Source organism: Lepidothrix coronata, unplaced genomic scaffold (assembly GCF_001604755.1).
Source record: "Lepidothrix coronata isolate B3197 unplaced genomic scaffold, Lepidothrix_coronata-1.0 Scaffold8, whole genome shotgun sequence".
Lineage (NCBI taxonomy): Eukaryota > Metazoa > Chordata > Aves > Passeriformes > Pipridae > Lepidothrix > Lepidothrix coronata.
The window spans coordinates 9,493,923-9,520,323 of NW_016690188.1; the positions used below are offsets into that span (position 1 = coordinate 9,493,923).

The following is a 26,401-nucleotide window of genomic DNA, read 5'->3' on the forward strand; positions in this document are numbered from 1 at the left end:
GTTTAGTTCTTCGCTCTTTTTAGGCAAAGAGTAGTTACATTGTGTATCATATAAACAATGATACTATGCTCAGTGTGAAGACTGCCTTTTATTTGATAGGAAACGATAGGAATTAGGCTATTCTTATCCCTATCACTTACTCATGAAAATTATCAGCAGAGGTTTTGCATTTCTACCATGAGGGTTTTTCTTCATCCCTGCTGAGCTCTCTGTAAGATGCCATATATTAGCACATAATAGCACTTCTGGGATATATATAGCATTTCTTTATGCTTACTCTTCTTTTATAGCCTAAAGTAAAGTAGAAAAGCAGGTTGCAAAATGCCAACATCTGTATTATTACGCCATTGGCAAATACATAAACAAGACAAATTCTTTCAAGATACACTTCAAGAGTAAGGTAAAATTGTGTCACAAAATGTTCCAACTTTGTTGAACTAATTTCAAGCAAATTTTAAAAAGAGAAATCTTAAAGTTCCTACAGATTTCACAATAATTGGCTGCTAGTAAAGAAGAAACAATCAAATAAGTTACTCTAGCAAGGGAAAGATGAGCAGATCTGTATTGTCAAATATTTCCTTGGCACACTAAAATACTGGTCAACCATGACACATGCTGTCTCTTCCCAGCTAGGGAAACACAAAAAACAAGTGAGAAACAAGGTCATAGCAGCAGGAGAGGGAGACTGTCACTGCAAGGAAAAAAAATCATAACTTTGAAATAAAATTGCCTAGAAATTGCCACAAGCATGAAGAAGACAATTTAACTTTAGACACTTGTATGCAGAGGTTGAAGTGAAAAAATATCTGGTTTAGAACATATTAGGTGACCATTAAACATACTGAGTGAAGATCTTGTGACCAGCTTGACATACCTCCCTGCAAATAACAAATTTAAGAACTGTAGTTACAATCCTCAGTGGTATTGCCAATTTAAAAACACCAACCCATTACAGCAGAATTCAAACTACTCAGCTGAAAGTAGCTGTAGATTTAAGCGCGATGACCATACTTTTAAAAAGTATTTTCCTAGTGTTTCTTTGATTATTTTGTCACTGTTCTGTATTTTTCTTTTGAAGAATAGTCTTAATAGGCAGGATTGCATGCATCAGACACAAACATTTCCAGAAGCTTCCCAGAGAAAGTGAGACACACTTCTAACTTCTAAAATATTAAGTGACCTATTGTCTATTCAGTTACTCAAGTATCCAATCGTGTGAACCGTGATAAGCTGTTGCTTTCTAGTTTGGCTTTTTTTTAAAGCATAGTACAGATATAGTATAGGCTGCCATGTAGCCCAGCTGATTGTTCATGGGTCACGAGAATGACCTCACTGCCATCACTTTGTCTTTAGAGGCAAAAATCTCTACTATGGTATAGAGGCTTGTATTGTGCCACAACAATTTATATTTTTTTCTTTTCTTCATAGGGAATGATTTTTGGTGATCAGGTAAGGAGGGGTTTGCTTTTGAACCATCAGAGATTGCTCACAGGGAGTGATAACAGCAGGAGGCTTACAAGATGTGAAATCAGGATGCCTCCATTTGCCCATGTGCTTGGTTAAAAAAACAGTGATCTGTGATGGAGTTAGGAACTCTGGGCAATTAAATACTGGTGGTATCCTCAACGTGTCTTGGTTTTGCTTCATGGCACACTGTAACTTCCATGCACTTTGGTCTGCTGAGCTACATCTCCTTTAGCTTTTTATAGGGTATTGAAAAAAGTGTTCTGTGGTTCGTGGTATGTTCTGTAGGCTGCAATGGAGGAGGCATTATTTCAGAGTTGCCTGTGATTGTGGGGAACCACAGGGAATGACCAAAGTAGTCTTTTACAGTCCTATGTTTTATATAAATTTCTAGCAATTCTGTATAAGTACACAATCTAGCAATTCTGTATAAACAGAGCAAGTAATGGTCACGTATTTTGGTAACATCTTAAAGAAGAGGCATCACTTGAAACAATTGCCTTGGTTCTTAATCAGCTGTTCTCCATCCATCAAAAACATCTGCACTTTCAGGATTACTTTTTTGGTCCCTGGCCAAAAAAGTTTTGGTCTCTCACTTCTACTGCAGAGTATGTTAGACTGTCTCTGAATTCACAGAAATCACACCAGTGTTGCCATTTCTATTACTGTATAATCTCTAATACTTCTTAACTTCTTTACCTATGGCTATCTGATTATATGTTTCTGCTAGTTCAGTTCAGTTCCCTTTTACTCTGCTCTCTGCAATAGTATCACCTCTTATTCTGTGGCTTTTACAGAGAAAATCTGCTCTGGAATTAATGCTACTTCAAGTCTCCCTGCTACTACACAATAGAAAAAATAATCCAGTCAGTGACAAGTGGAGCCACATTATCAGAAAAACTCCAGTGGGGTAACATGCCCAGGCCAGCCTGAATATAGCTGTTATCTGCATGGGCAAGACTATGTCTCCTCCATAGATTTCTAGGATCTGCAGGTCATAGTGTAAACACTTTGCCAATTCTATATAGATATCCTTCCAGGGAAAAAGTATCTCTATACTAGTATGAACATAGGTTTAAAGTTTTCTAATTGAGTCTCAATGAAGTCTATGCTTTTCCACAAGACATCCCACTGGCTATTTGCTACAGTTCTATCACTCTTGTTTTAAAATCCTTGTTTCTGTCAGTAATATATAGCCTCTCCCATTCTATATTGCATCTTATATATATATAAGAAATCTATTATATTATGTATTTTTCCACTCTTTTTTCCCCTGAAATCATCAAAGCCCCTTACATCAACATATACAGCACAGCTAAACAATAACCTGAAGTGTTCAAATAGTTTTATGAATGTCATCTTTCAATTTCCTTGAAATTGAAAGACAAATGAAAACAATGAAAACAAACTGTAAGAACCCTCCAATGACTCCCGCTAAAATTGTTACTAACAGATTTTGTTTCTTACAGTTGAAAACTGGCAGGAATGCAAATCAAATTGTATCACACATGTCAAACAGCTTCACAATTATGCAATCAACTTGCACTGCAAATTAAAAACAAGACTTGCTACTAGATCTTAAGTCAAAACAAATTTAAAACTTCAATAAGCTCTGCAAAAGCAATCCTCAACAAATCTACTCATGCCTGTTATGACGGCAGAACCAGCAAACAAAGAGGCTTGAAAGGAAATAGAAAAGTAGCAACCAAATTGCCTCATCTTTTACATGACAAATTAATGACATTCACAACATCTTAGGGAATTAACTACTCTACTTCAATAGATTTTCAACAGAAGTTCTGTTTCCAGCTCTCTCAAGAATAAAACCTTTAGCTTAATAACACAATGTTGGATGGACTCCATTTCATTTACGCCGCACGGGAAGACTCATTCATGGGAACCGTCACTTTGTCAGCCCATTAAAACAGTAGCTTCATTGGACAAAACTTAACAGAGATACTTGTGAATTTAGTTTTTAACTTGTAAAATAGAGAATGTTTCTTCTGGATAAACTAAGAGAAAATAGGGTGCAGACCAAGATAGCGAGCTTCACATCCTCCTCACATCTTTTTTGACAGCAATTTAGTGTATATCTAAAGGTCTGTGCAGCAACATGTTCCATGTGATCCAATCCATCCAATCATATGACCGTAGTCATTGTGGAATTTGGCCTACTGAGTTAGATAAAAATCATTCCATAAGAATAAAGAAAAATAGCATTTTTTATATATTTTTGATATTTGTAACAGTTCACATTAACAAATGAGAGTCACTCCAAATAACTTCACTGAAAGCATTACCTTGAAATACTAATCATTTTTATCCACCATACTAATGGAAAAAGAATAAGCAAACCTGATACTTTTAGTTGATTCTTCACATGAATAATATGCTATTTTGGGGGAGAGAGAAGCTCAGGATTCTAGCCAGAAGCTATTCTCAAGTGAGCAATCACTGCTCAGACCATAACTTTGCTTATATGCCAGTACTGCAGTGCCACTACCTTAGGAAGTTGACAGTGTTGGTTTTCCCAACCGTAGTCCCATGACTTCAGTAAATCAGAAAACTTTGCATAAATGGTGCCTGTCTCTGCTGTTATCATCACTGAGTTTTCTGAAGAAAAGATGTATAAAACAATTCTCAAGTATGAAAAATAAGTTTGAGGGGGGTTTTTTTGATTTTTTGCAATTACAAAGCCATGGCCTTCAGACTCTGCCTGCATGTAAACAGCATATTCTCGGTTTATGTGCATTTAATCAGACTGAGCACAAAATCAACCAAAAAACATGAGACTGTGTTTACCATCCCTGCATCTTGAGCTTCCTTTTGTAATGCTGGGAAGTCTGGGTTCAGCACGGTGCTAATGAGATCACATGGCTTTTAGCTGAGTAGGCTATGGCAATTTGGACTCCCTGTTTTTAGGCACTGGACAGAGAAGTATAAAATCAGCATCATTCTTTACTATTGTTTCATACCTCGCTGCTATTTCTAATCTGCATTGCAAGAGTTTCAAATCCTACAGTCACTGTCAAACACTAAGAGACTCCATGAGATTTATCAGATATAACACCTCAGCTTCAGTTAGCCAGCTGCCTTTTCTTTTCACTGTATCAACACACTTAAAAAAAACCCCCAAACCAACACTAAGCCCTTTTACTTTCAAAATTTTTCACGTTTTGTAATGAACCGAGCTCCCTGTTAAAAACATTTCAAGAATGTTTTCCTAAAGTAAATTATAAACTATGCTAAAGGTACACCATTTCTGACTTTCAAAATTGCAATAATCTGTATGCATTTTACTGAGTTTTTTTAGATGGGACTATTTTCTTCGGTACTGTATTAAGTATAGGTTCTAGAGGATTAAAGCTAGAAGGTTTCACCTATCAATTTACATGGCAAATCTCACTCAATTCCCTAATCTAATACCCCTGGTAGACTTTAAAGAATAAAAGGCATAATACTCTTAAAATTATTTCTCTTTATCACAAATGCATAGATGGAAATATGAAATTTTGACATGGTATTTGGCTTACGAGAACTTGTTGATACATGTAACACACAGTCTGCTCCTATCATCACCATGCTGTCTATTTAACAATTCACATTTAAATACAAGACCTCAGTTGCCACAGATCAGTAGGAATAAAATTAAGGAGATTTAAATGTTTCCTGCTGAGAAGCCTGGAATGCTGTCTAGTGTTTTATCCCATGTCTTTTAAACTTGTCAGAAACACTGGTGCCATCCAAACCCTCCATCAGTCAGGAGCTAAAATATGTATTTGGGGGCTATGTCTTCCATTAAGCAGCAACTTAACAAAATCATGAGAGAAACCATTGTAACAAAATACATAAAAAAAAAATATCTTCAAACATATACTGCCAACTTACAGTTTTATCTGATATATTTAACATGTATTGTACAATTTTCTTCACTGCACCTGTTGGTCTCCACATTTGTACCAGTGAAGCAATACCCTCTCCCCTCCTTTTTCTTTATATATTGGTGAACAAGAACAGATGAAAAGTCTTAAGTTGAGGTACTGAAACAGCTTCCTAATAATCTATTTTATGTTACTATACTTCAATCAATAAGGACAAACTAATTAATTTCAGTAGAGAGACTCAATAATATTCCTGAGAAGTAAAATTTTTGGTACAATTAACATGGTGCTAACAAAACCACATAACAAAGGCTGTTATAAAGAAGAGAAACAGAAAGTATGCTGTTTTGCTGTAGATAGATTACATCCAGTAATGAATGATGAAAGAAAAAGTAGCTCCATAGTTTGTCTAGGGTCTAGGAAGACCTGTCTTAATCTTTAGAAATGCAGTTTTTACTTAGTAAGTACTAAGTCAATATTACTAATTTTAGAGCAAATATCTTCACTATGTACATGACCTTTCAATGATATTATTGTCCAAACTACTGTCACTGATGTAAACAGGAGCCAATGTAAATGGCACTTAGTGCCCAAAGAACAATGAACTTGTAACTACTTACAAGAATACTGTAAGTAATTTATTTAGCATAGACAAAAATGCTGAAGATTCCTACTTCTTTGGTGTCTCTTTTTCAAAGCCACAGAACACAGTAACTTTAGTCAGACAAGATGCAAATATTGGCCATAAAAAGTGGAAGGTACCTACTACTGTACCACATAATATTTTCCCCTCTGTTTACGATTTTATCATACCAAGGGCTTGAACAGTCATTAAGATGATTAAGGGATCGGAGCATCCATCATATGAGAAGAGGCTGAAAGAATTGAGGTTTCTTAGGGCCTTGCTCAGTGGGGTTCTTAGCAATGTGTATAAATACCTGACAGTGGAAGCAAATAAGACAGAGCAAGAGACTGCTCAATACTGTCCAGTAACAGGACAAGAAGCAGTGTACACAAACTGAAACATGGGAAATCCCATTTAAACATAAGGAAAAAAAAAATCTACTGTGAGCGTGAAAAAATGCTAGAATTATTTGCTTAGTGAGGCTGCAGAGTCTCCATCCTTCACAACTGGTCTAGTTGACCCTGCTTTGAACAGAGGGGCTGGAATAGACAAACAGGCAACGAGGTGGACTGAAAACTGACTCAAGTGCCAGAAAGGTTATGATCAGCAACACACAGTCCAGCTGGAGGTAAGTCACTACTGGAGTACCTCCTGAGTTGAGAATGGGGCCAGTACTGTGTAACATCATCATTAATGACCTGGTGATGGCACAGAGTGCACACTCAGCAATTTTTCAGATGATGCAACACTCTGCCCAAGTTCATGTTGAGGACTGACAGGCTCAAAAGCAGATGATGCTGGGATTCTGTGACATGCTACCCAGAATTACTGAATAGGTCTGGAATATGGTCACTACCTGCTGTTCTAGGCTACCTATGAACAGCAAGTGTTAGTCATTCCTGTTGAGTCTGAACCGTATCAGGTGTATGCAATGGTGAGTTCTGGGGTCTTGTCTCACAGCCATGACACTGGCCCCTCCTGAGTGTGCAGCATGGTTACTAGGGATACCCCCAAGCATGCACTAGCTCTGTGACATCCTTGTCTACATTATCCTATGGGATCCACTGTGGTGAGCACCATAATGTAAACTAAACAAAAGCTACTGGGTTTTCCTAAAAATCATTACAGATAGATATCATATTACACTGCAGCTTTGTGTCCATTCCCATTTGTTTCATGATGTCTAAAAAATTTAAATCATGAAGAAGCTATTGTTAAATAATTTAAGGACAGACTTACCATTATAACTTCCTGGAATAGTGCATAACAGCAAAATAGACAGTCCTGTTAAACTAGGTTAATAGCTGCTTTGCATGTCCCAACTTCCTTCTTCTTTCCCTTCATTCAAGTTTTTCTATTTCTTGTTTCCTTTCTGCATTCCCCTGCTTCTTTGGTGTGTTACATTTCTTAGAGGCATCAGATTTTAACTCAAAACCTGATGAACAAATTTACCTGTTAGCTTCAAGAAAAATAATTTTGTTTTCAGAATAGTACAGTTTTGGGGTGGAGGTGTTATTCCATGTTATTTATGTAACAGATAAATCCTTCATGAAGAGGAAATCTCAACAATCTCAAACTGCAGAAAATGTCCTTCCAAGGTATAACACTCTACTCAATCAAATAAGTTTCATATTCTGTTTACCACTTGGCTTTTGAACACTATAGTCCAATTGTCATAGAGGAGAATGTCATTTCAGGAGTGGGTAACTCATGCAGGAAACAGGCTCTCTGTTAGAGGTCATTCAGGATGAGAGGTAGCCAGATTTAGGGTCTGGGCTATGTATTATCACCATCCAGCCCGAGGGAAATCTGGGCAAAACTGTACTGATTCAAGCTTTAATTATGTCTAACTTTTGCTTTTCTGAAAGTACCATGGAAATCATAAAACTTGGGAATTCTGAGGCAACTGTCAACTAGTATTCCCCAGTAAAAGAGCTTTGTTGAGCAGCCACAGAGGCGTGCTGCTTTCTGGCCTTCTGTGCGTAAAGAGAGAATCTGTGTATTTTGGGGCAGGGAGGGCCAAGGGACGACAGAGGATGGAAAATGCTTGTCTCTACAGGACAACAAATTGGAAGAAAATCTGAAGGCTGAGTGTGAGATTTAGTAAAGAAGACAAAAGCTGATCAAAATAAAACAATTTTTTTGAAAGGGTAAAGGAGATCTACTCTTTAATCTAGCTAACCCCATTAATAATGGAAGTGAACACATATATCAGCAAACCTCATCACACAAGGGTCCAGGGCAAGCTGGGTCCCATTTACTGAAACACCCAACACTGGTTTTATTGGTATTTAACAAAGCTGGTTAGATTACACTTACTGCAAATATATCAATTCAGCTAATACACCTTCAGCTGCAGTGGAAACATACCCTTTGAGAGTCCATCTGGTCTAAAAAGTCTGTGTGAAGAAATGCATGCATTACTGAGCCTGTTTTACATAAAGAGTAAAATATTTCTAGCTGTTTCCTAATAGACTTCTGATGTCAGCCACGCAGGAAGACATGAGTGCCTAAGAATTAAACCTCCGACTCTTGAATTCCAATACAATGTGTTAATCACAACATTCCTCTTCATTTGAAAGATCATTTGACATGCATTTAAGCCAGACACCTAATCTCTGAGGTGAGAGATTTTATTTAAAAAAAATAGCCATAGTAAACACTTAAGCTACATTTTGCCTCATGGTGCTATTGATACCAGCTACAGAAAATAATCAAGATATCTGCAGTTAGTTTTAGAACAGGACTGGTAACAAATTAAAAGTCAAGTCTCAAATTTTCAGCATATGGAGGTAAGTATAACATTTTGCAAGCTAAAATATTTGAAGATAAAAAGCTGAATTCTTCCGAATTTCATACCTTATATAGTATGTGTCTGTGTATTTATAGATATATAATTTTATACACTTGCGACTGAAACAGAATATTTTGTTTTAATTGCATTTTTGCATTTGCTTTTAAGCAACAGCAAATGACTGCTTAAGATGACAAAGAATCAGACCCATCAACTCATCTTTCTTTTTCATATTAACAAACATCTCATGAATTTGAATACTGCTGTTTACAGAGCCTAATCCAACACAATACTGCCATGACTTTCTGAAACAAGTCATTTTTATGTCTCTATGATGTAATTAAATGTCCTTTTACCTCTGCTGTGATGAAGAGATTGTTGGTTAATACACATCTAGTACTGATATAGTGTTTTACAGCTATACATTACTTATTAAAAAGGAAATAAAAATGCCCAGTTATGCTCATTTACAAAGTAGCAGTTAATATTAACAGTCACTGAAACAAAAACACAAAATGTGCTGGAAGCCTGTGGACAATACTAAGAACTGAAGCAGTCCTCTGGTCTACTGGCCTGTTACACATCTCAGTCCTGAAGCCACAAAGACTGCATGATAATTCCAAGGGTTTTTTGTTACATTATGTTGTGATAACCACTGCACAGGCAGAAACTGCTCATATGACATCTCCAAATTTCACATATCCCAAGCCCAGGACGGTTAGATACTTTAAGTACCTTCTACTCTCTCTAAAGTACTTCCATACTTCATAAGCCCTCAAGCAAACACTTCACAGTGGAGACAGTGGCTCACTTCACTAATGACATGCGAGCAGACATGAGGAAAGACTTAAGTTTTCACACAATATTCAAACATTGTTACGGAAAGAAAACTACTTCAGGAATGCTGAACTGCTTACATCTCGACAGACTCTATGTCAATGAAAATAACAGCAACTTCTTTTCTCTCTATTCCCAAAACAGCACTGCAAGTAAACCTGCAAAACTCTGAGTAGATTCCAGTAAAAATTTCAGTTTCACTAGAGACTAATGCCAAGTATGATCCTTCAGATCTCATTTCTCTAAAAAAGGAATGCATTATGTTAAACAGGAGTAGGCAGAAACATAAGACATTTAGGCAAAACATCCAAAAAGCTCCTGCAGAAGAAAACTGATACTCTAGTTTGAGAAAGTTGAGCATTATGTAATGCACACAACTGTATAAGTAGTCTGTTTTCTGCAGTAAAAGGAATGAAATAGACCTAAGTACAAATTTGTGTCCAAGAAAAACATAAATTCTTATTTTTCAATTCTTTCAAGTCTTGAGTAACTTCAGTGGGACACACAAATATGTACCTTGAATATCATTTGTGTGTGGATTTCCTTCCCAGTCTTAGAAATACTTATCATCTCCCCCACCATGAGACCTATGAAATGTGTTCAAAAGCACCAAGGTTATTTACAAAATAAATACTGTATTCTTTCTTCCTGAAAAATACTTTGTTATTCAGATTCTCTCTATAGCTTTTTATAGCTTAAGTCTCAAATGCTTTCAAGCTCATCCTGCTAAATAACTGTATTGGGCCTGGCTAGGACAGAGTTAGCTTTCTTCACAGCAGCTCACAATGTGCTGTCTTGTAGGTATCTGACCCAAACAATGCTGATAGCACACTGATGTTCTAGATACTGCTGAGCAGTGTTTGCACAGCATCAAGGCCTTCTCTCATTCTTACTACCTACCACAATGAAGATTGGGGGGTGTGCAATAGGCTGGGAGAGGACACAACCAAAGAGAACTAATCTGAACTAATCAAAGAGAGACTCCATGCCATAGAACACCAGTCAGCCATAATAAGGGAGAAAGGGGGGTTTAGGGAAGTTAGCTACCTTTTGCTTGGCAACTGGCTGTGCATCAGTCTGCCTTTGGGAGGTGGAAAGTGATTGCCTTTGCCTCACTTGTTTTGTTTCTTTTTCTTTCTCTCATCTTTCATTTATCCTTTGCTTTATAAACTTTTGAACTTTTTTTTAATCTCAACCCCCAAGTTTTCTTACTTTTACTCTTCCCTCATTCCATAGGGGATTAGGGGTGAGTGAGTGAGCAGCTCGTGGTGCTTAACTACCTATTGGGCTTAACTCACAGAAATAACATAACCAACAAAATTAGTAATTTCCCACCTTTCTGTTGTGCTGTCCAGAAATGTATGAGTAGGTATTGAGGGTTTATGCACACTTGTGACATGACTAAGCCTGTACTTGTTTTACAACCAGGTGTATGCTGTCCCATTTCTCCACGGCCAGATGCAGATGCACATTGTATGACATGACCAACATCTCTGAGTGATGGAAAGAATGCAGGAGTGGGCTGGGTGTCAAATGAAGTATTTACCCAGGCAATATCCAACTCAGTCTCTAGTTTGCCTATGGGTCAATCAGCATAAACAGAATAATTTTGTGGAAAACTATATATTGATTATATTTTGTCAACACAAATGCTTTCAACACACTTGCCCCAAAATAAACCCAAAAATTCTACCAAAACATGACTATGTACTGCACATGCTTCTTTCCCTGGGGAGAGTATGCATATGAAAAGCAAGTTACAGATATTAGGCACATTGTTTACTGCACTGCTGGAAGATGTTTCATTTATATGGCAATAAATACATCGTAAGGAGCCACAGAGATTAACGGCATGATCTCATAACAAACAGTTATTTATATCAAGTTATTGAATATTTTTTTAGACTGGGAATATACTAGATTCAAATGCTAGTAATTTTGGGTGTCATTTCACTGATACTTGTTACTTTTACTGCATTCATAGTAAGGCACCATTTGTATTACTGAATATTCTTAATGTCCTCTCACTGAGTACTAAAATGCCGTATTACACAAAAAATAAAAACCTCACCTAGCAGTAGATTTTCATATATAAATTTTATGGGTAAAATAGAAATCAAAACGTTCAGGCTATATAAGTCAGAAGTCATTGCAAGCAATTTTCCCTATTGACTTTAAGGGGATTTGAACCTGTGGCTTTGGACTCTTAAAATAAACACTGCCTCATGTCACATATAAAAAATACTATGAATACTGAAGAACTGCAGAACTAGTATAATCTACTTCTTAGAGCAAACTGAGAATCTCCTAAAGGGACTTAAAGATTACTGTACAACTAAAGCAAAGCTCTGTCTTGCATACCACTGAAATACAGTACAAAAATGGCTTAAAGCATGTAGTTATTAACAAGTATGTTTATCAATCATAACAAAATATTTATTTTCTATCAGTGGTATGAAAAAAATCTGCCACAATGAAGAGAAGCCTGAAAGATAGGAATCCTGGCTTCTTAAGATTCCTAAGCATCTGTTAGTTCTATTTAAACAACAAACACCCTTGTGTTACTTTGGGGAAGCTGAGCATACAGTTCCACACAGTATTTATTTTCTCTAACATTATTATTTGAAAAATCAATATGAGACATTCACTCAAATCTGACTTTCTTCTTTCTGAAAGAACTCTTCTGAAATGCTGATCTTAGACCATTCTGCACCTTAGCTAGTTTGTTTTTATTAATTGTTAAAACAACACATCTTTTCTAAATTTATTTTTAAATAACATAAAAATATAAATGGAGAAGGGTTTAATACAGAACAAATAGGGAACAGTATTTTTACAGAAAACTAAATGGCCAAGCAGATGTCTAACCTACTTTGAGACCAGCATGTTATGAAAATACAGTACATAGCTCTCTCTTATATCCAAGGGCTTCTACAGAGCTACAGGGATAACTATTGCTTTATTTTCCACATACTTTTTCAATACTACCCACAACAAGGGAAGATAAAAAAATAATTTACAATTTATATATACATATATTAATTTTATCATGAAGTTCAACAGAATATTTTGACTAAATCATCCTTCTTAATTTTCTAGTGCTGAGTAATCTACAACTATCAGTAGTTCCAACTATTAAAAAAAATATAAATCCTTAATAGTAATCTGAATTAGTCTGTTTTTTATTACCTCATTTGCTAAGCTACAGTAATTTGGTTTTCTTTTAATCAGCAAGACTGAATAATCTGGTTTTGAATATCACTTACTTTATCTCAAATGTTTCCATGTAGTTTACCAGAGCAAATATTAAGAGATGGCTTGACTACTGTCTGGAAGTGCCACCTTAGCTTTACTTTTACTAAGCTGTGCCCCCAGTCTTTCATGATAAAGCATGTGTCCCAAGCACTATATCATTCTTTTAGGGCTTCTATATACCCTTTTCAAGTTTTCTGCATCCTTCTTGAAGTGCAATTGCCAGAATCAAGTTCAGTATGAGTGGTGATCACAGCATTAACAATCACTGAATAAATGTAATTCAACAACTGCTTGATATTCCCCTTGCCCATTCATCTAAGACTACCTTCATTCTTTTGTCTCCTCTTGACACTGGCAACTGATTATACCATGACCCTTCAAAACTCCTTTAGAAGTCTGTGCTTTGTGATGGAAGAATAAGGCACTCTGTAAATAGAACCTACAAATAGTTTCTACATAGTGATTTCTCTTTTGCTATTTATCCTATTCTTCTATTTTATTATCGCAGATCTTAGATCTAGAATATGCCCATAGAAGTGTATGAGATTTCTATTTGAATTCATCTAATATCAAGGAGCTTAATTACATTTATATGAAATATATCAATTTTAGAATTGCTCCCATTTGTTCTCTGGTTTTTTTTCTGCTGTTTCCCTGAGAAACAATTAAACACTGCAGACTTATTTCTGCAGTTTTAAGTGAGAGAAGAGTTCATAGGATATGAATGTCTAGCCCCCCCATGCATTCTTTGGCTTCCATCTCCTTTGTGATGCTTTTTTGATTCACAATTAAGCTGACTCTAGCCTAACATTTGAATCAAGTGTCTATTGTAGGAAAATCATGATTATATTACTTTAAGAAAACTGCCCCATTATATCTCCATTTAATTTCTACTGATGCACTGGTCCTTATTCAAGGTTTTGTGTCATCTTGCTAAACTAATTTTATAATGAGTTTCTCCTCTCCCTGTTCTCTCTCCTTTCTTATGGTCACCCTGAACATAGAACTAACTTCTAGCAGCAGCACTTTACACAAACTGAAGTTGGCACTTAGCAGTCAGATCATAGCTTGAATTTCAGATGGTTTTATATAACAGCACATAGGATGAGGGCCTAGAAAACATGCATGGAGACCTTCCCATCTTCTGTCTTGTCCTTACGAAGAGAAAGCTTTTAAAATTGTACCAGTTAGTCCATCCACATAAGATTAAAAATAATCAAGCCATTTCCCTAGGATTAGGTGACTGATTCCAGTCAGTCAACTTGTAATGCAACTATACCTGTTTTTGGCCTGACAAGTTTCTACATAACATAATTCTGGAAATACTTAATAGTAAAAAAACAAAACAAAACAAAACAAACCCTCACAATTTTAGTGCTACAGGAGTGAAAAAAAGCATTTAATGTTTTCTGCTTTACCCATCTGATTTTCAATGAAAGACCTTTTCTCTGGCTTTGTGCAAATTCACAGGGTTAAGTTTAGAATACCTGCACAGGATTCAAACTGTGGGCCCTTAAATTAGCAGGAATGTTTGCAAGTGCTTTCAGTGGAAATACAAAGTCAGAAGTAGAGCAAGGTACTCTCTAGGTGAATACTGATACAATGTTATTGAAATGTGTGTAATATTTCAACCTCTTCAGTGTTAAGAAAATGAATTGCCTTGTGATTTTATATTGTGGAGATTGAAGAATGCATCTCAATAGTATTTACAAATGGTTTTTCTTTCTGCATCTTAAGAAAGAAAAAAAAAACATACTCAAAACATTTTTAACAGTGGCAAAAAATCAGGCATTAGAAAGCTGACCTTACTTTATGGCTAGTTTTCATACAATAAAAAGTTATCTTACATATAAGACACATATTTGGTTAAAGCATGAAATATATTTTAGTGCATACCACGTACAACAGAGTAGGAGCTATGTTAGTTTGAACCCATTTAAACTTAGTTTTTCCAGTTAGAAGTAATCATTGCCTGGTCAGCACAGACACAGTGTGACTATTTTACATGCTATACTCTATGCTAAGTGAGGCTTGTCTTCCAGAGCAGACAGTGACCTGAATTCCAAGGAAAATATTTAGAATTTCATACCGGAACTTGTATTCTAGACTCTTCTCAACAATCCTTCTGTGATTTCTTTTCAGTGTACACAAGTTTCTTCTTATTCCAAAATTTATCTTCTACCTGGAGTTTCGATCAGTTCCTTGTGTTTGTGAGATAAGCAAGAACATGGGAAAAAAAAAAAAAAGAGATAGTGAAAAAATAACCCCCTGAATATGAAACCTTGCTAACTCAGAAGTTTTGCAGAGAAAAGCAGAAGACCCAAAAACCAAAAGACTGCAACATATGTTGACATAGACAGCAACTCCAGCCCCCCCCAATGAAAATATTTAGCATCTATTTGCTTATAGGAAAACAACTTTGAAGAACACTCTTAGTCATTAAGCCCAGTAATGTCTGATGCAGGTAATTGCAATGCAGTTCACTCCTGCACAGATCTCCTAACTAAGGCACTTCAAACTGGCATGCTGCAAAGATCTGCTCCACTGTCTTTACTCTAGAGCAGGAATACAGCCTAAACATCTTTAGCTACATATCTTTAGCTATATTAGAACAGTCTGTGGTAACTTAACTATGGTAAGTACAAGAAGTACTTTTGGTTAGGCTTTCCTCTGTTTCATGGTCAACACTGGCATGAAGTCAAATGGATAAACTGAAACTTAAGTTACAGTAGTTTTCATCAGAAAAAGCTGAAGTTCTAAATTATATGCATTTTTATGAATACTACCTTGGATTCATGGGACCCAAGACACTGCCTTTGAAAACATACAGTAAAAATGACATGGTAAGTAGCTGTCGTCACTTGTAGGAAATACAGGAAATTTCAGTCAGCACATTGCTTGTCAGTGTTATCACATATTACCCTCCCTATACACACCAAAAGATGGAAATTGTAAATCCAAAAGTCCAATGTTCAGCAGATCTTAGAAAATGTTTATATATCAGAGGTGCTTGAGAAATCTAGTTATAGGACAGCTTGAGGAGGGGAGCAGGGAGGGTTCTCCACTGCCAAGGAAGAAGTCAGACACAGAGCTCATACCAAATAGTCCAGAACCAGAGAACATCAAACTTGCTCCAGCAAGTGACCCAAACTCACTGTTAGTGTAGCAGTCTAGTAAGTATCCAAGAAAGTAAGATCAGAGATTACCTTAAATAAGTATTTAAGAACTCTTTTCTTAATGTAAACTGTTCTATTTATGCTGTTCTGACAATTACACACATATTAGCAAGACTTCTAGTGCCAGAATGAATCTCTCACTTCATACTTCCGATCATCAAGTCAAACATGGAAATGAGTATTCACAGTTCTTCTAGATATTAAAAAGAACAGACTTAACTGGAGATACTGTCTCTACTGCATGGTGACACTCCAGCTAAAGTCTTCAGTGTTCTGGTGGTAACGATCCATTTTCCATCTGCCCATGATGAAGCACTATCTCACAATTTCTGGCCATACTAATATCCCCTTTGTTTTACAGGTGATAATCACACTTTTCCTCAGATTAGCTACTTAATTGCCATAATTAAATTAAACTCACAGCAACTATTCCAAATTTGTCCTAAATCTACCACTAGCTGAACAGCAGAGCTGATCTAATGGACCAGTTGTACCAAAAAAAAAGGGAAGCTCTGGAGCTTGCGGATTCATCTGTAAGTCCATGTAATACACTAGACCAGCAGAAAACTTATTTTTTAGTAGTTTCCTGCTGGTTTAGTTAAACCTAATTTATTTGGGGGTTTAATGACTGCCAGGGCTCACACAGCATAAGACATAGTAGCAGCACTTCCCTCATTCCATAGCAGTGGCTGTAGATGTCTTCTGAAACTGCACCCCTAGTTCACAGTTTGCTGCTATTGTTCAAAACCTGAGGCAGGGCTCGTATGCTCAATAGTTTGTGTGGTTTTCCCTACTGTATTAGATGCAATAAGAGCTATTATACCTTGAGAAGCCAGATGTTGTAGAAAAGCTCCTATGCTACAAGTCTGTCCCTGGTTTCATCCAGCTTTACAATAAATTAACTGGAAAAGCTCCTCTGCAATTAATGGTAATTTTGAATTATAGGCCAATCCCATGTAAATTTATGTTCAAAGTTTTTAGCAATTAATACACAAAAGTTACACATCCATAGTAGATTTTAAACACTGGCCTGTGTGAGGCACCAACTGTCACTTATTACATTATTTCAAATAAATTCATTTGCATTCTGTGATCACCATCTACACCAGAAAAAAACCAAACACTTGTACGTTTGGTAAATATGTATTTGGGATGAAAATTTACTTTATCTATGATATATCAAAAGAGTTAAGATGGAAAGCTGAAAAATATTGGTCTGATTAAGCAGCTCTTCAAAATCACTTTGTATGCAGGGAAATTCTACAGCCAGAATCCACCAAGAATACTTACTCAAAATATCATTTATATCATATAAAGGATCTTTTGTCTCTGCAGCTAGTACTGATGATTCTTCAAAAAAGTAAACAACAATTTTATAAAACCATGAAAGAAAGAAACATCTTTAACTTCATTCAATCCACACATTGGCTATTTAAGAAATGATCTTTCATCTGAAAAAAGAACTGTGTTTTCATTATGAAATTAATCAAGAGCCTGGTTTCTTACATATTCCATTCTTCTTGAGGAAGGAAATAAATGTAATTACAGTTGCTTTAATCAGTGGTGACACTTCTCTAAGAATCACTCAAGACTTTTATCTCAAGATCAACTGCTTTTTTTTGTGGCAGAGAGAATTTCTGCGTCTGTCAGATCTGATCAGTAGTAACTAGCACTGAAATTTATCTTCAGAATATTTAAATTTTGGATTCCCTCACTTTACTGTGCTTTGTTTGTACACAAAGATTTTAATAGACATAATATAACGCAAAAAGTAATCTGAAAAATTATATCTAAGGAAGTTAAGTAAATAGATAATCCTGGTGTATTTTGCATCTAAAAGAAAAGTGGTAATTTCTCTTTTGGGGACTTGGACCACATGTTGGAATAATCTAATAAACAGACCTTCCAATTAGCAAACCAATAATATTCTACCAGCATTGTTAAAAGAAAGAACCAGAACTAGGAAGCACAATGCAAAATCTTCTGCTATTAAAAGGAATTTTCTGTCTTCTATGTAATTTCAGATTCGGGAAGTTAGTTATCTTGTTACACGTCACGTCATCAGTTTTACCTTGTATTATTATGTCAGCAACTACCAGGGAGGCTCATTGTTAAGCCTTGGAGAGCTGCTTTTATGAATCAAGTCCTGCTATTGATCAAGGCCAGCAGCACTATCCCTGGACAGACAAAGCTAAAATTGCAATTATGACCATACCAGTAATTTCAATCTGCATCACAAATTCACAGACTAGGAAAAATGTAGGGATTAGGAGAATGCCAAGACTGGAAATTGAAACCGTTCCCTAACAGGAACTTTTTCAGGGGTCAGGGTACTCAGTAAAAGCTACTAAACAACTGGGGCAGAATACACCTGTTAAACCCTACGTTCTTGTCTTCTATTATTTGGGTTTTTTTTTAAAAAAGCTCTTATTTACATAGATTACCCCCATTTTAAAATTACTGAAAACAAAAATGAGATGTCTACAGGAGATGACAACATAAGAATCAATCCAAATGTGTTCTCATACACCCACACTATCTGTATGAATGCGTATTAAAATACTTCATTATATGATTCTATGATTTTTAAAAATGTAAGTGTTAATGCATATTAACATGTTTTATTTTGTAGTTCTAAAGAGAAATCTTGGCTATTCTACTTCCGCAAATTAGTTTGTCAGCTGTAGCCACTGCGAAATATAAGTTACTGTCTCATAAAAAGTCATAAAATCATAATATGATCATACAACTAGTAGTTCACAGCTGTTACAAACTAAGTTAGGTACTTTCTTGTTTTGTTTGATAAAATGGAATTCATTAGTATTGTCTGAAACTGCTACAGAACAAGTATACGAGACCTGAAAAAGCAGTCCATGAACATTAATAGTTTCAAAGACCACTGCAAAGAGAAATTAACGTGAAATTATGTAACGCCACATGGAAAATCAATGTATTTCCTATACGGTGATACAGTGCCAATGTGAAATCACCTCTGTAATTACAAGTGAAGATAAATTGCCTCTCTGCATCAAGTTATAATCACAGCATTTGGCTCCTCGTGGAAGAAGTCAATGGTAGCTGTTTCATCTGTCTATAATCACTGTCATCATCATGGCGAGGCTTCGCGAACGAAGATTTGGGAAGGCTCTATCCACATTTGCTGCAGGCACGCTGGTGGCTTATGAGGCCAATACGTGACAGACATATCCGATTGCAAAAGGCACAATAACAGACATATCCGATTGCAAAAGGCACAATAATCACTGTTAGCAGTCTCTAACTCCACATCTCTCCGAAGAGAACCAGGATAGCTCAGGTACAAAAAGAATTGTGTAATTCCAAGTCCATGACTGAATAAACTTCTACTCAAAACTACTATAGGGTGCCTTGGCTACACAAGAAAATCACAAATAATCTTTTTTAAAGAAAAATCAGGAGATACTATGAAAATTACAACCAATCTGTCCCTTACAGAAGTTCATCACATTTGAGAATTCCTGTGAGATTTTTCCATTTGAACTATATTAAAACAAAACTGATCTCTTACTTTTCATAGTCTCTGTCTTTGGACCTTCACATGAGTCACAAAAATGTGAATTTAGATTGGCTATTCTCTTTCATTTGTACTGTTGTCTACTTGGAGTAATATGTTACTTTCAGTGTTGGTCTTTGAATAAATATTCTATTAAAACTTCAGAAGAACTGTTTTGGTTTTTTCCTTGCACTGGGATAGAAACACAGTAAAGATTCAGGCAAAAAGATCTAAAATGAAAGCTATTACTTATTACTTATTTCCATAGAGACTGGAAGCCAAATCAGCCAGAATACTGAAGTGCTGCGATTTTACAAATACAGAATTAATGGCAAAGTGTTTCCTCAAGAGCTCATATTACAAAAACTAAGCTGTAACAACAGGTGAGCGAAACAAGCGTGTAGGGTGGAGTTCGGAAGATGGAAATAACAAACTGCATGCAAGCAATTTTATGTGAATTACAAACTAGGGCCTTCCCTGCTGGTATCAGATTGTATTTACTGATTCAGCTGTCAGAAAGTAATTCTGTAACACTGCCACCAATAATATGCATGGAATGAGAATCCTACCAAAGAATCAGGGAAAAAATCACAGCTTTTAGGTCTGACCACTATTTCTTGGTACATCTCCACTGGTGATTTTTTGTGTGGGAAGGGTTCTTTTTGATAAGAATTTCCTTGGAGTGGAAATGGTATGACTACAAAGTGGTCTTCCTGCTTGTGGAAGAACCGATACTGAAGCTGTGCACAAAGGCCATCAAAGGCACCCTGTCTGCAGTGCAGATACCTGGTTCTTTAGCAGTCATTGCTCCATGTTCCTGTGCTGCACTCTTTAAAACAATGAGTGCAAACTCAACTGCCACTGAAGATTAGTGGGAAGGCAGTTCCTGAACCATTACAGATTGCAACAACTTGAAGCTCTCTGCGACGCAGCAGTCAGGAACACAACAGTATCTCAAGGAAGTGAAGATCCTCCCAATAACTTACTCTCACCTTAAACCTCTTCTGAGAAAGTATCTCTTCTTGTCTTTTCCTAGTCAGGTCTTTTATTAGGGTAGGATTATTAAGGTAAATTAGCAGGCTAGTTTTTTAATTCCAGCCAGATCTCAAAACATATACAAACTGATGGCAAACAAAGGAAGAAAATTATTCCCTAACAGGAAAGAGATGACCAAAGCACAGTAGCAAATGAACAGTTTGGTCTGCTGTTAAGAAAGCTGCTGAGATGTGCATGAATTTAACTATTACTAATCGGATAAATGGTTTCAGCTTTAGGTAACCAGTCAAAATTATTTGTTTCACATGTAAGAACTACTTGTGACAGCTGTCAAGACCACAGCGCTCAAGTAATACTATGTATCTTTCATTCCAGAAGCATCCTATACTTGTGAACAATTTTTATTTTATAAGCAATAATCAAGATAGAGACAGTAACACTGATATTTCCCACAGGGGCACAGCTACATATACACAGTCCTGTCACAGCCCAGGGGAGCTGCTGCCAGTGCTACACCTGCTCTGCTTATTATGGGCTTCAGTCTCAAAGTCTGTCAAGCTGTTACTTTTCATGGCACTACATCTACTGGAAAAAATTAAAGATAAAAACACAATAATCAGGAAAATAAGCTTCACTGTAAGAAATATCTAAGGCCCTGCTCAGCATCATTCAAAAACAGATTAGCTACAACTCTGAGTGATATAGTATCAACTTTTTCCAACTATTTCTTGGTATTTTAGATATCAAGACTAGTAATAGAAATTAAACTTCTTCCCAGACAACCACAACAAATGTTTTTAACTGAGGATTTGGGGAACAAACAACCCCAAGCCACTGTGCACTTGGTGCAAAGTTTTCAATAGCTGAAGAAAGGATTCCCTCTTTCAACACCAGCAGTATGTCTTTCTACAGGAGTAGTTTGAAACCTTGCTTGGGACTGCTGCATTTGTCTAGAAAGGGTCTTTAAACCAAATTGCAAAAAGGAACTATGTTGTTTTGTTTTCCTATTGGGATGTTAACCATTCATTTCTAGTTGAGATAGCTGGAAGAGCATATGAAGATGCTGTTGAGACCAGTCTTTCAAAGCACAAAAGATTATAACTTAATATATTTTCTTAAAAAAGGCAGTGTAAAATTTAATACACATAAATTGATCACACTAAGAACAAAGCCTATGTATCCCCAACACAGCAAAAATCAAGATATAAAGTTCAGACAATTCACTTTTATCAGCATTCCCCTCCACAGTTCGCAAAGTTCTGCTGTGCATCCTAGAGTAACACACTTATCAATCCTAAAAATGGAGCTGCACAGGACCAACTATTATCTTAGCCTTAGTCTATGTCAATACACTTTATTTTGCACATTCTGCAGGCTTAAAAGTGAAACCTAGAATTTTTCACTTCTTCTTTGAATCCTAGAGTGTACATACAGCAGGAAAAAACAGCTGGCGCAGAGTGGTGAGTCCACTTTCATATTTCCTTTACTACTTTCAGCTGAGGTCTGGGACATAGAACACCACACACACTGTATGTTTTATCTTTTTTGTAAGGAAATTCAATAAAAAAGGATGAATGCTATTTGGCTGTCGAATTAAATGCACAAATAAAACAGTATTTTTCCTGCTTGTTAACCTGACCACCCAACGTACCTAAGAGATTCTCTATTACAGTGCATTCACTTTCTTGTGCAGTCTTGGTTAACTTCAGAAGCTTCTGATACTGATGTGTTAAAACCACACAATGAACCCTGAAGTAACAGAGTTTTCCCAAACTTAGCTTCTCCAATCCTGTAGTTAAACTATGAAGTGCTGGTGCACAGATCTAGACATCAAAAATGTTAACATGTCCTTTCTCCCCAACAGCGACAAATACCCAAACCGACCCTTCCCAGGACTGATTTAGTCTTCCATTCTCGTTTGGAGAATGACTGGAGGTACAAAACATAGGCAGCAAGATAAAGGACACCTGATGCCACAGGAAACAGAGTGGTTCACCAGCAAGACATATAAAGATCTTCACATACTTCTATACTGTAAAACCAAGTGGTTGTATGCGTAAAGCTCTACCTCCCCACTATAAACAGTGACTTCATTTCTTGCCAGTGGCAGGTATGCTGAGAAAAAAAGAGGACCTAATCTTGTAAAATTCATATTACGCCTTCTATACCTCTAGGAGACATAGATGTGTCAAGAAAACGTGGAGGATGGAAATTCCACTTTGGAAGCAAGTTAGAGTTGAAAGAACAACTATATATAGGATTCTGCCTCAATCCCATTTAAAAGAGCAACAGGCAAGAAGATCAGGAACAGAAGTCTATCTAGGTACAACTCCAATGTGTTTATTAAATAAATTGGCTTTAGTTTTTAAAAATACCTATTCATATATTTTTACTTTGAGACTATTTGTGCTTAATAAAACTAAGTAAAATAAAACACAGATTAAAAGCATCTGGGATCTGTCTCTGGCTTCGGGGTATGGACATAGCGTGATACCATTTTTTTTTTGTATTTTCATTTAAATTTTACTTTAAACTAATACACTTCGAACAACACAGCTACTAAACTCTTACCACTTACACTCCCCTTCTGAGAATTTGGGTAAAATAATGGGTGGCAAGTTGATAACTGAAAGAGGTTACCATCCAACTACTGAGCCAGAAGAACTGCAACTGAATGTTGTAAAACTTTCACAGTTCACAAACTAGCCCCAGGAAACCTGCTGGGTTTCTGAGTACTGTCTATATTCCTGCCATCCCATTGCACATCAGAAACCGACACTAACCTTTCACTGTCTACGGTAACAACTACGCTCCCTCTCAGTTTTGTGCGTGTGTATGCGAGATGATTCACTTGCTTTTATTCCATGGAACTGATGATTCATTCAATCGTCTCCAGATCATGTTAACATACTAAACACGCACATAAAGAAAGCAAAAAATCAAGTTCTTTAACTTTTTTTTATGCTCGAATGTTTATTTTTCATTTTGGAAGAGAAAAGAAGCAGTCAAACATGGGAGAGGAACCAGAGCAGGTTACGTTCCTACTCAAAGGCAAGGTTTGGGGAACACACCCAACCCACGTGTAAAACGAGCAGCCGTATTCCAGCGGCGGGCTGCGAAGGGAGGGGAGCTCCCCATCCCTCCCTCCCGCCCGCTCCGGGCCGGGGCTGCTCCTTCTGCTCCGGTACCTGGAGCGGGGAAGGCGCGGCGGGACCGGCGCGTCCCCCGCTCCGCCACACCGAGGGCTTGTGCCTCTCCTCCTTCGGTGACATCTTACATAATAAGCCGAGCTAATCACGCCGGAAGCGAGCCAAAACCGCCACGGAGCATCCGCGGGGATAATCACCCGCGGGAGGAGATGCTCCGGACCGGCACCCGCTCTTCGCTCACTGCCCACCCAGCCGCCTTGCTAGAAAAATCCTCGCCGGGGCGGCAGCGGCTCCCGCAGCAGAGCCCTCGCCCGTCACCCCGCCGTCCCCCCCGGGCAGCCACGAGCACCACGAACGGCACCGGCCCCTCCCGAGCGCGGTCCCGGCCCCGCCGGCTCAGCCCTGCCCGGCCGGCTCCCTGCTCAGCGCCGAATCGCGGGAGAAAGTTACTCGGCGGCGGCCCCGCGCCCGCCGCCGCCGCGGTTCAAGAGCAATGTCACGTTCAACAACTTGTTATGACACATGATCCCCCCGCACGCACCCGCACCTCGCCGCCGCCCGCCCGGCGGCCCCCGGCGGCCCCTTACCTTCCCCTGCAGAGGCCGCGGGCACCCGCGGGCGTGTGCGGGAGTGGGTGCGTGTGGCAGCGCGGGCGGCGCCGGCTGGGCGGGCGGGCGGGGGAGGGGAGGGCGGCGGAGCGGCGGGAACGCGCCTCGCCGGACTTGTCGGCGGGCGGGGGCGGCTGCGGGGCGGCGCGGGGAGCGGCGCGGAGGGGAGCGCGGGGGGCGGAGGAGTTCCCGGGGCTTGTTTACGCGTTGCCGCCCGCCCGGTGTCAGGCGCTGCACTCTCTGATTGGACACAAACTGGGGCACAGCCCGGCTCGGGCGCTGCCGCCCCGGCGGCCCCGGCAGCCGCTCGGCCGCCGGCGGAGCCCCCGCGGGGCTCGGGGCCGGTGCCCCGCGGGCTCCACCAGCGCCCGCGCCCGCCCGCCCCCAGACGCTGCCCGGCCGCCACCCCCGCGCATGCCCGGCGCGCCGGCGGGCCCGGGAGGCGCATGCGCCCTGCGCGTGCCCGCTGAGGCGGCAGAGCCGGTGCCCGGTTCGTGCCCGCGGGCGCTCCGCTCTGTCCGCCGCCCTCCGGCCGGGCGGGGGCGGGACTGGCGGGCACCGGCGGAGCTGCCCCCGGAGGCGCTCGTTCCGTAACCGCGGGGGGTCTCTGGCAGCCCCTCGCCGCCGCCCCTGCCAGGGGTAGCGCCCGCGGAGGAGGAGCTGCCCCGCGGGGTCTCTGCCCTTCCCTCCCGGGGAGGGCGATGTGCTCCCTCCGGCCCTCGCCGGGTAACGGGAGCGGCCGCAGCCCGTCCCCGCCCCTCCCCGGGCAGGTGCGGCCCCACCAGCGGAGGAAGCTGGTGACGGGAGCACACGACACACACGACATCGCCGGTCAGACCCTTCTCCTTCACATGCTCTCTGCTCTATGCTCTTCGCATCCAGAAAACTTCAAAGTTTAGGCAGTACGCGGGCACCCCCCGGCAGAGAGGGTTGGTGTCCGTGGACAGCGGCTACACAGAAGCATCTCACTACCCCTACTCCTGTAAGCAAAAGGGCATCGCAGCGATGGGTCTTTGCTCCTTCGTTTATTTCTGCTGGGCTGATTGTGACTCATCCTTGGTAATTTCCAGCTAAAGAAACAGTTTTAACCAAGGAATTAATGAGAACACGGTTGCGTGACATTAGTCATGTATTCATTAAATCTAATTAAGCACCCTTAATGTTCCTCTTACTCTCATCCCACGGTCGGCAATGGCAATAAATGTAATATCAAAATACATGCCATGAGAGCTCTTTCCAGTAGGAATCCCCAGTTTACACTCTCAGTACGCACCATAGGAATTTCCCTGACTCATTTTCAGATGAGTAAGCTTCTCAATCAAGTTTTCCTGGCATTTAATAGTAAATCACTCAACTCACTACCAGTAACAGAACCAATAGTCCCTAGAAACTGTTTCATGTTGCCTTTTGCACGAAGTTTGGGATAAGGCCCCTGGCCAGAACCATTCTCCTGCAAGCCAGTAGAGCAGTTGACCAGCAGTCAGCACTGGTGATGCTGACTTTGAGCTGAATATTCACGTGCAAGTAAGCACCTTTCATGACGTCAACTTTCATTCTTAGATGGAAAGCAGTAGAGTGGTTTTGAAGGACTCATTTTAATCTATCCATGATCCAACTAGCATTGCATTAAAAAAAAACATCTAGGGAAGAGTTCTCTTGTTCCTGCTTACTTAGAACTTTTTCCCTTTTAGTCACTTCCTGGGAGGAGTTACCAGGATATTTGAATTTAAGATGCTTTAGCATCATCTCAATCAGGTCACAGCATCACATTTATTTAGACATCGGTGGGCCCTGTCAGTAAGTAGATATTCTGAGGTTTTGCTGGTCAGACTAGTGTTGATCTTGACAGTCAGGTCAGCTGTTAGTTATAACTGTGTTTGTGATACTCAGCCAGATTTGTTACATCAGAGCAATGCATTTAACTCCTTTGAGTTTATACTCAATGGGGGTCACACAATGCACAGAATATTTTTAGAGATTAAAAGAATCTTCACTGAAAATAAACCAGACTGTCCATACTTCAAGCTATTACATCAAGCTCATTGAAAGCTGAGACACATCTGAATTCTTTTACCTGGGTTCTA

At 39.0% G+C, this 26,401-nt stretch overlaps 1 protein-coding gene across 1 annotated transcript in view; it reads right to left on the reverse strand.

Moving 5' to 3' along the window:
- PCGF5 (polycomb group ring finger 5) overlaps positions 1-24,377 on the reverse strand; it is a 65,288-nt gene extending 40,911 nt beyond the window's left edge. The window contains exons 1-2 of the mRNA XM_017803997.1: positions 24,297-24,377; positions 14,946-15,057 (exon numbers count right to left, since the gene is read on the reverse strand). The gene's annotated coding sequence lies outside the window, so the exon portion shown is untranslated. The remainder of the gene's footprint in view (positions 1-14,945; positions 15,058-24,296) is intronic.
- Between the last annotated feature and the right edge of the window lie 2,024 nt (positions 24,378-26,401).